This window comes from Sinocyclocheilus grahami, unplaced genomic scaffold (assembly GCF_001515645.1).
Source record: "Sinocyclocheilus grahami isolate Dianchi unplaced genomic scaffold, SAMN03320097.WGS_v1.1 scaffold287.1, whole genome shotgun sequence".
NCBI lineage: Eukaryota > Metazoa > Chordata > Actinopteri > Cypriniformes > Cyprinidae > Sinocyclocheilus > Sinocyclocheilus grahami.
Window position 1 is genome coordinate 131171 of NW_015505466.1, and position 7174 is coordinate 138344.

Genomic DNA, 7174 nt, shown 5'->3' on the forward strand with positions numbered 1-7174 from the left:
TGTCTGAGCTTTCTGCAATCTGTGTATTTGAGATTCACATGAAACCGAAAAACTGATATAAGTGTAGATGTCTCGTTCTCAGCAAACAGTGTCATTTGTGACAACCAACAAATCAATAAAAAGAAATTTTCAGTACATATTTATAATAGATTTTTTAAAGTGGCTATTCTTAAATTTCATAGAAAATCCTATTTTCCCACCAAAATTATAACCATAACTCCCATAAATGCTGGGGGACCTATGAAATGTTGTAATATTCCAATAAATCATCAACAAATATAGACTGTTCAATGGCAGATTGCATTGAAGTAATGGTCATTTATCTATATAAATTCTGTGATTCTGTGAAGTAAATTCTGGTCAAATCAACCAGTTTTGACCTGCTTTGCAAAACATCTTTTGTGGAACAATAATTCAACAGTGATTACATTAAAAATATTACAAGGTTAAAGGTCAACATAAAAGGGTTAAACCAGCTAACCATAACCTTACCCAGCACCACACCAAAGTATTTACTTGTAATATTTTTTTCCTTTGTGCCAAGAGGGGGGGGGGGGAATCTAAAAATGCAATGAAAATGAGTTGAAATATTGAGTTACTATTTTTAACCGACAAAAGCTGCTGTGAAATTTACTTTTCTTTGGTTAAAAAGGATTTTGTAATAGTACTCTTTTAAATATGATCAAAGAAAACTCACAACATTACAGTGTCTGAAAAGACACTTTTGTCACTTTTGTCATACTTGAAAAAGAACTTTTTGGGGGGAATATAAATAAACATTTCAGAAAAAAGGCACAAGGTGAAAGATGATTAAAACATTTTAATTTTAAATTTCAAATTCTTAAATTCAAATTAAAAAGTACAATTCAAATGAAAAGTTCAGTGGTGTTTTTTTTTATAATTATATCAGTGGAATGTCACAGGGACAGAAAAGAGACAGAAATGCACAGATTTCTAAGAATGAACCAAAGACATAACTTGATTGCATGCAAAGGAGGATTTAACACAGTAAAGAACCCGGCGGGAGATATATTAGCATTCCCAATAATGAATATAAATTCGTTTACCATTTGCACTTCTGGCCAATTATCTCTGACATTTGACATATGTACATGTACTGCTAGTCAATAAGAATATAGAGGAATATTATCTTGTAATGATGTAGCTGTATGATATAGATTGCATGGATTGAATAGTCCTATAAAGGATAGGCTATCCTCTGAGCACGCCACAGTACATTCATTGTTGCAAAAGAGATTTCAGCATTTCCAGTGTGGTGTTTAGCCAATACAACGATTGATTCTGTACTGTTATATGCATCAGCCAAGCATTTATTATGAGAGAGGGCTGTCGGTGGAGAAAAATCAACAACATGTGGCAGATTCAGATAAAATGATGCATGAGGCACACCGCAAAGTCTATGTATGCGCGAATGCAAAAAATGCCTCCATGTAACATTTGCCTTGATTTATCAGTGCCCTCACAAGAGCCTACAGCCCACAACAGATCTGCAGACAGAGTGCATTAGACATAGAGATGGTCCAGCAAGCCATCTACAGTATGTTATCTGTGACAAACATACTCAGAGCGTTTTCGTGCTTGTGTTTGTGTGTGAGAGAGAGAGAGAGAACCAGTGTCCATATTATCAGCAACATTCAAAGGTGTAAAACACCCCACAGTGTCTTATCGGCATCCACTGGCCTTCATTTCTACCCCATGGCCTGGCACACCTGTCAGCACTTTAAGATATGCAAATGAAGGAGGAGGAATACTACTGTCAGATCATTACCATGCATTACCCTGTGCTTATCTCCACATTAATCCCTCGTCTACATAATCGCATTTAGGCTTTCTTCTCTGATAAATGGGAACCGTGGGTAAATATAATCTTTGATTGAATATCAAGGAATTTTCAATACGTTGACAACAATGAGAAAAGAACGTATGGATTATGCGATTCACCAGTTAAACTGTAATATTGGCAACATCAATAGGGATAAAATCATCCCACTGTGAATTGCATATTTGGATGTTTTTAATAAGCATTTATTTAAAAATAACCCCACATTATTGTATTTCGCAGAAGTTAAGATGTCTTTGTGACTAAGTAATAATTAGTGGTGCATACTAAGGCAATTATCACTTTTACAATTATTATGAATATTTGTGCATGCAAAAACAAAGCCTGTGAATTAGTGGTGGGGATGTGTAACATAAAAAATCCAGTAGGTGGCAACAAATGACTGTCTTTATGAGTAAGTCATTGTATCATACACCCAACAAGTTCACACAAGAAAACAGAGGTGGTAAAAATGGTATACGGTAAAATGGTAAAAAGGTAAAATGTTGTTCTTGCATTTTTTTGTATGTCCTTCAGCCTTTAGTCAAATAAATATAATAGCCTGATCAATCTAAAAAAAAAAATCATGGCATCTCTGTTGGTGACTTTCAAAGAGATATATGCTCCCACATATGGATTACAGCAGAATGGCCAGGCGGTGTGTTTGCCAAAGGAAGAGCCGGTCAATGTGTCTTTGTGGAGAACGGGGGTCATACCAGGGTAGGTGTAGACAGACGGTGGGATGGGGGTGAAGGAGGAGGTGACAAAGGGCAGTGCTCAGCACGTGTCAGTGGTCAGAGTGACACTAAGGAAAGATGCAGGCGGAGAAATCAGCTGAACCGTTCAATCCCAGCAGCCATTTCTCCACTTCATTGCTCCTGAATCAGAAACATTTACTCCAAACACTCGCTGTCTGACCTCCTCTCCACCTTTCAACTCAGAAAGACCTCTGAAAATGTCTTGAAAAGCCAAATGGTAGAATCACATGACCCCCTTGACATTATATAAGGAATAGTTTTGATTTGCCTAAGATATTTAGTGTAATGTCCAAACTGCTCTTTTCCACAAAGTAGTTTAAAAGCATCACAAAAGTACTATAAAACCATCACATTGCAAGATATAAAAACACAATTACAAGACACAGTCACAAATGCAAGATTTAAAGACAATTACAAGACACAAAGTCACAATTATGAAGTCAAATTGTGAGATTTAAATCACATTGCATTATTTAAAATTATATTGAGAGTTGTAAAGTTGCAATTACAGTAAACATAGTCATAATTGAGACATATAATGTCAAATTGTGAAATTTAAAATTACTTAGTGAAATATGAAGTCGCAGTTAGTAGAAACAAACTGCTGGATGTAAAGTCCCATTGCAATATATAAAGTCAGAGTACACTGCAAGATAGAAAGTCACAATTATAATAAACAAAGTTGCATTTATGAGAAATAGAGTTGTAATAGTAAGACATACAGTCACACTGTTAGATGCAGAATAACATTGTGAGATATAAATTCACAGTTATCAGAAATAAAGTCAAGTCAAAAGTTGCAATTTTGATAAACAGCTAATAAAGTCACAATGTGAAATTAAAACAAAAATATTGCAAGATATGAATTCACAATTATGAGAAACAGAGTCACAGTTGTGAGATATAATGTCACATTGCAAGATATAAATCATATGGCAAGATGCAAGATACAAGACGCAATTCGAAAAACATGGGCAAACATGATGGCACACTAAGCTGATGATGACTAATATTTCCACTCTTTTTTGACCCAGAATGAGATTAGTGTTAGAGATCACTAAACATGGCCTAAAAATAGCTTCAGAGACGTTCTATAAATAGATGCAGTTTTGTTGGGTTAATGGCTTGATTACACGACTCTGCTAGTCTGGTTAAAGCCAGACTGTGCTTATTTGTTATGGTGAATCAGTCACGTCTCTGCATGCATATGTGCGTCTGTATGCGTCCATGACGAATGATGGACAAGTGCCGAGCTGCTTCAGGAAAGCCCCCATCTTGAGGAAGTCCCACCCCTGCTTTGCATATCTCATTTTAATATATTGAGTGGGCCATCTGTAACCCATTCATCTCATTCAAAAAGCCGTTAGAAGAGCTCATCCCTCCCTCTTTGCCCTCTGCGGCTCATTAGCATAAACTCAGAACGACATGCACAAACACACTCCAGGCCTCCACGAGTGTGTTTACAAATGCATTCACACACCAAATGATGGGACATGCCAAACGGATAATATTTAAACTTGTATTTTTTATGAAATTTAGACGAGTGTTTATATCACAGCAGGAAATCATTTTGAAAGTTAATATTCCTCATTATTTCAAAATGCAGTTTCAATGAGCCAATCCCTATTCTTTTTAATTCAATATATTTACATTTACATTACATTTAGTCATTTAGCAGACGCTTTTATCCAAAGCGACTTACAAATGAGGACAATGGAAACAATCAAAATCAACAAAAGAGCAATGATATACAAGTGCTATAACAAGTCTCAGTTAGCTTAACGCAGTACATGTAGCAAGGTTTTTTTTAAATAATATAATAAATAAAAAGAAAACAGATAGAATAGAAAAAGAATAGAGTAAGCTAGTGTTAGAGATCTTTTTTGCTTTTGTTAATTGTATAATAAATGAAAAGAAAACATATAGAATCCAAAAAGATTAGAAAGCTAGTTTTTTTTAGAAAGAAAACAAGCAGCAAATGAATAGAGTGCAAGTCTAAAAGTGTTTTTTTAAAGAATAGAATTAGAATAGAGAGTGCTAGAGTTAGAGGGTCAAAAAAGATGGAAGAGATGTGTTTTTAGCTAATTCTTGAAGATGGCTAAGGGCTCAGTTGCTTGGATTGAGTTGGGCAGGTCATTCTACCAGGAGGGAACAGTTAATTTAAAAGTCCGTAAAAGTGATTTTGTGCTTTTTTGGGATGGCACAATAAAGCGACGTTCACTTCTAGAGGGCACATAAGTCTGAAGAAATGAATTAAGGTAAAGGGGAGCAGAGCCAGTGGTGGTTTTGTAGGCAAACATTAATGCCTTGAATTTTATGCAAGCAGCTATTAGTAGCCAGTGCAAATTGATAAACAGAGGTGTGACGTGCATTCTTTTTGGCTCATTAAAAATGAATCTTGCTGCCGCGTTCTGGATAAATTATAGAGGTTTGATAGAACTGGTTGGAAGACCTGCCAAGAGAGCATTGCAACAGTCCAGCCTGGACAGAACAAGAGCTTGAACAAGGAGTTGTGAAGCATGTTCCAAAAGAAAGGGCCTGATCTTCTTGATGTTGCATAAAGCAAATCTATATATCAAATCAATATATCACATCAATAAACATTTAACACCCATAAACACATACACAATGCGTAGCCGCTCTTTTTTTCCCCACTCAGTTTTCATAAAGTTAGTGTTGACTAGCTATTAATCACAAGCCTTATCTGCCACACTCGACACTGTTTTTATGGCATCCTCAAGTCAACATGACAGGCTTTATCAGTGTTTCAGTCCCTGTTTGCTGCTGAAAGTTCACTTCTGCCTATCTGCTCAAAGAGGGTGATATGGTTAAAAACAGTAGATGAAGTACTCCACCTCCTCTCTCTGTAATTCTGTCTCTCTTTTTGTCTTTGCATCTCTGGCAGGTATGACTGCTAGATCAACCGGAGGTCAAGAGCAGAGAAACGTGCCTGTAATGGCTCTGTAATTCACATGCTGTCTTTCACAATGATTTCATATAACACAAACTGTGTTCTTCTTTTGTATTTCAGGAAACTTCTTGTACTGCGTTATTATCGTTAATGAAAACAAAATGTAAACAGAAATGAACAGAAATAAAATAAAAACTAATGTATATTGTTATTTAGGGATGCATTTACCCACAGTCTTCCACTGACTAGGATTGCCAAAGGGAATTTTGCACAAATTCTGGATTTGTGTCTTTTAGGATGAAATGCAAAGTTTTATATTTGAGGCCTTAGGTCAATGTATCAATATTTTTATCTTAAATATGTGGTTCTTTATGAAATATTTGATCTAATTGTTACTGCCTGAAGCATTACAATCTTATTCTAATTTCAGTTACAATATGTTTGGAAGTAATATACTTTAATATACAGTTTTATGCTGATAAAGTTGTTTAACAATCCACCAATTTGATTTAGGGAATGGATAAATTATTAAATATTGATCTTTGTATGCAAAGTTGTTTTGGGATAAAGTGCCTGATGTGTGGATGTAAAAAATTATAATAATAAATGCAATAATAAATAACTGGATTCATTACACTTGATTTATTTTCATTGACCCTGTTACAATCAAAATATTATAGGGTTATAAGTGACAAGGTCAGTGCAAAAAGCTGCTAATAATTGCCTTAGCTGGCAAATATCATTACACCACATGTATTTTGAAGTCAGTATTCTTGTGCATAAAAAACTGTTCAGTACAGTTGAAATATTGAGCATGAAAATGTCAGTATAGGTGAACATAATAAAATACTGGTAAAGTATTTAAAAAATGTGAAAATGCTTTAAAAACGGTTACAAAAATTTGAAAAGAACACATTCCTTAAAATTTGAAGGTGACACTGTTGTCATTTTCTTGCGTTCGCACTGTGTGCTGCATGTGATGTCAGAAGATTTATTAGCAGAAAAAGAATGGCATGCTGTGGAAAAATTCATTTAATAAGGCAAATGTTTCATAAGACACACATACATGTTTCTGTAGCTCAAACAGTAAAGCATGGTGCTGGCAACTCCAAGGTCATGGGTTCGATTTCCAGGGGACGTATGATGAACCGATAAAATGTATACACTGAATGCACTGTGGATAGATGTGTCTGCCAAATGCATGAATGTAAATGAAATGATCTCTCAATATTCTCCGTCCGTCGACCCCATCGCCTTTTATTTCCTGTAACTTTTCTCTACTACAGGATTATAACTGCTCAGTGCCACACAGGTCTCAGGATCATTAATGGAGCTCATATCCAGCATAGATCTCAGTTTCCATCTCACAGCTCATTTTTCACCTCCAAAACGTGCTCTGATGGTCTGCAATAATTCAATTAACAAATGACCATCCATATTTGATTAAGGCTTTAATAATTGCCAGCCATGGCTAGATAACTTTTGATAACTAGTGCCCTGTAAGAGATAATTCACTCTGAGAAGTAATTATACTTTTCTATTAGAGTTCCCGTGATGGACTTCTACCACTCATTTGTAGGGAATTTGTAGAATATTTAATAGGAAATCACTTAAGCTTGTGAAATGAAACTGTAGGATAAGCAGAACTGTAATTTTGATATAATT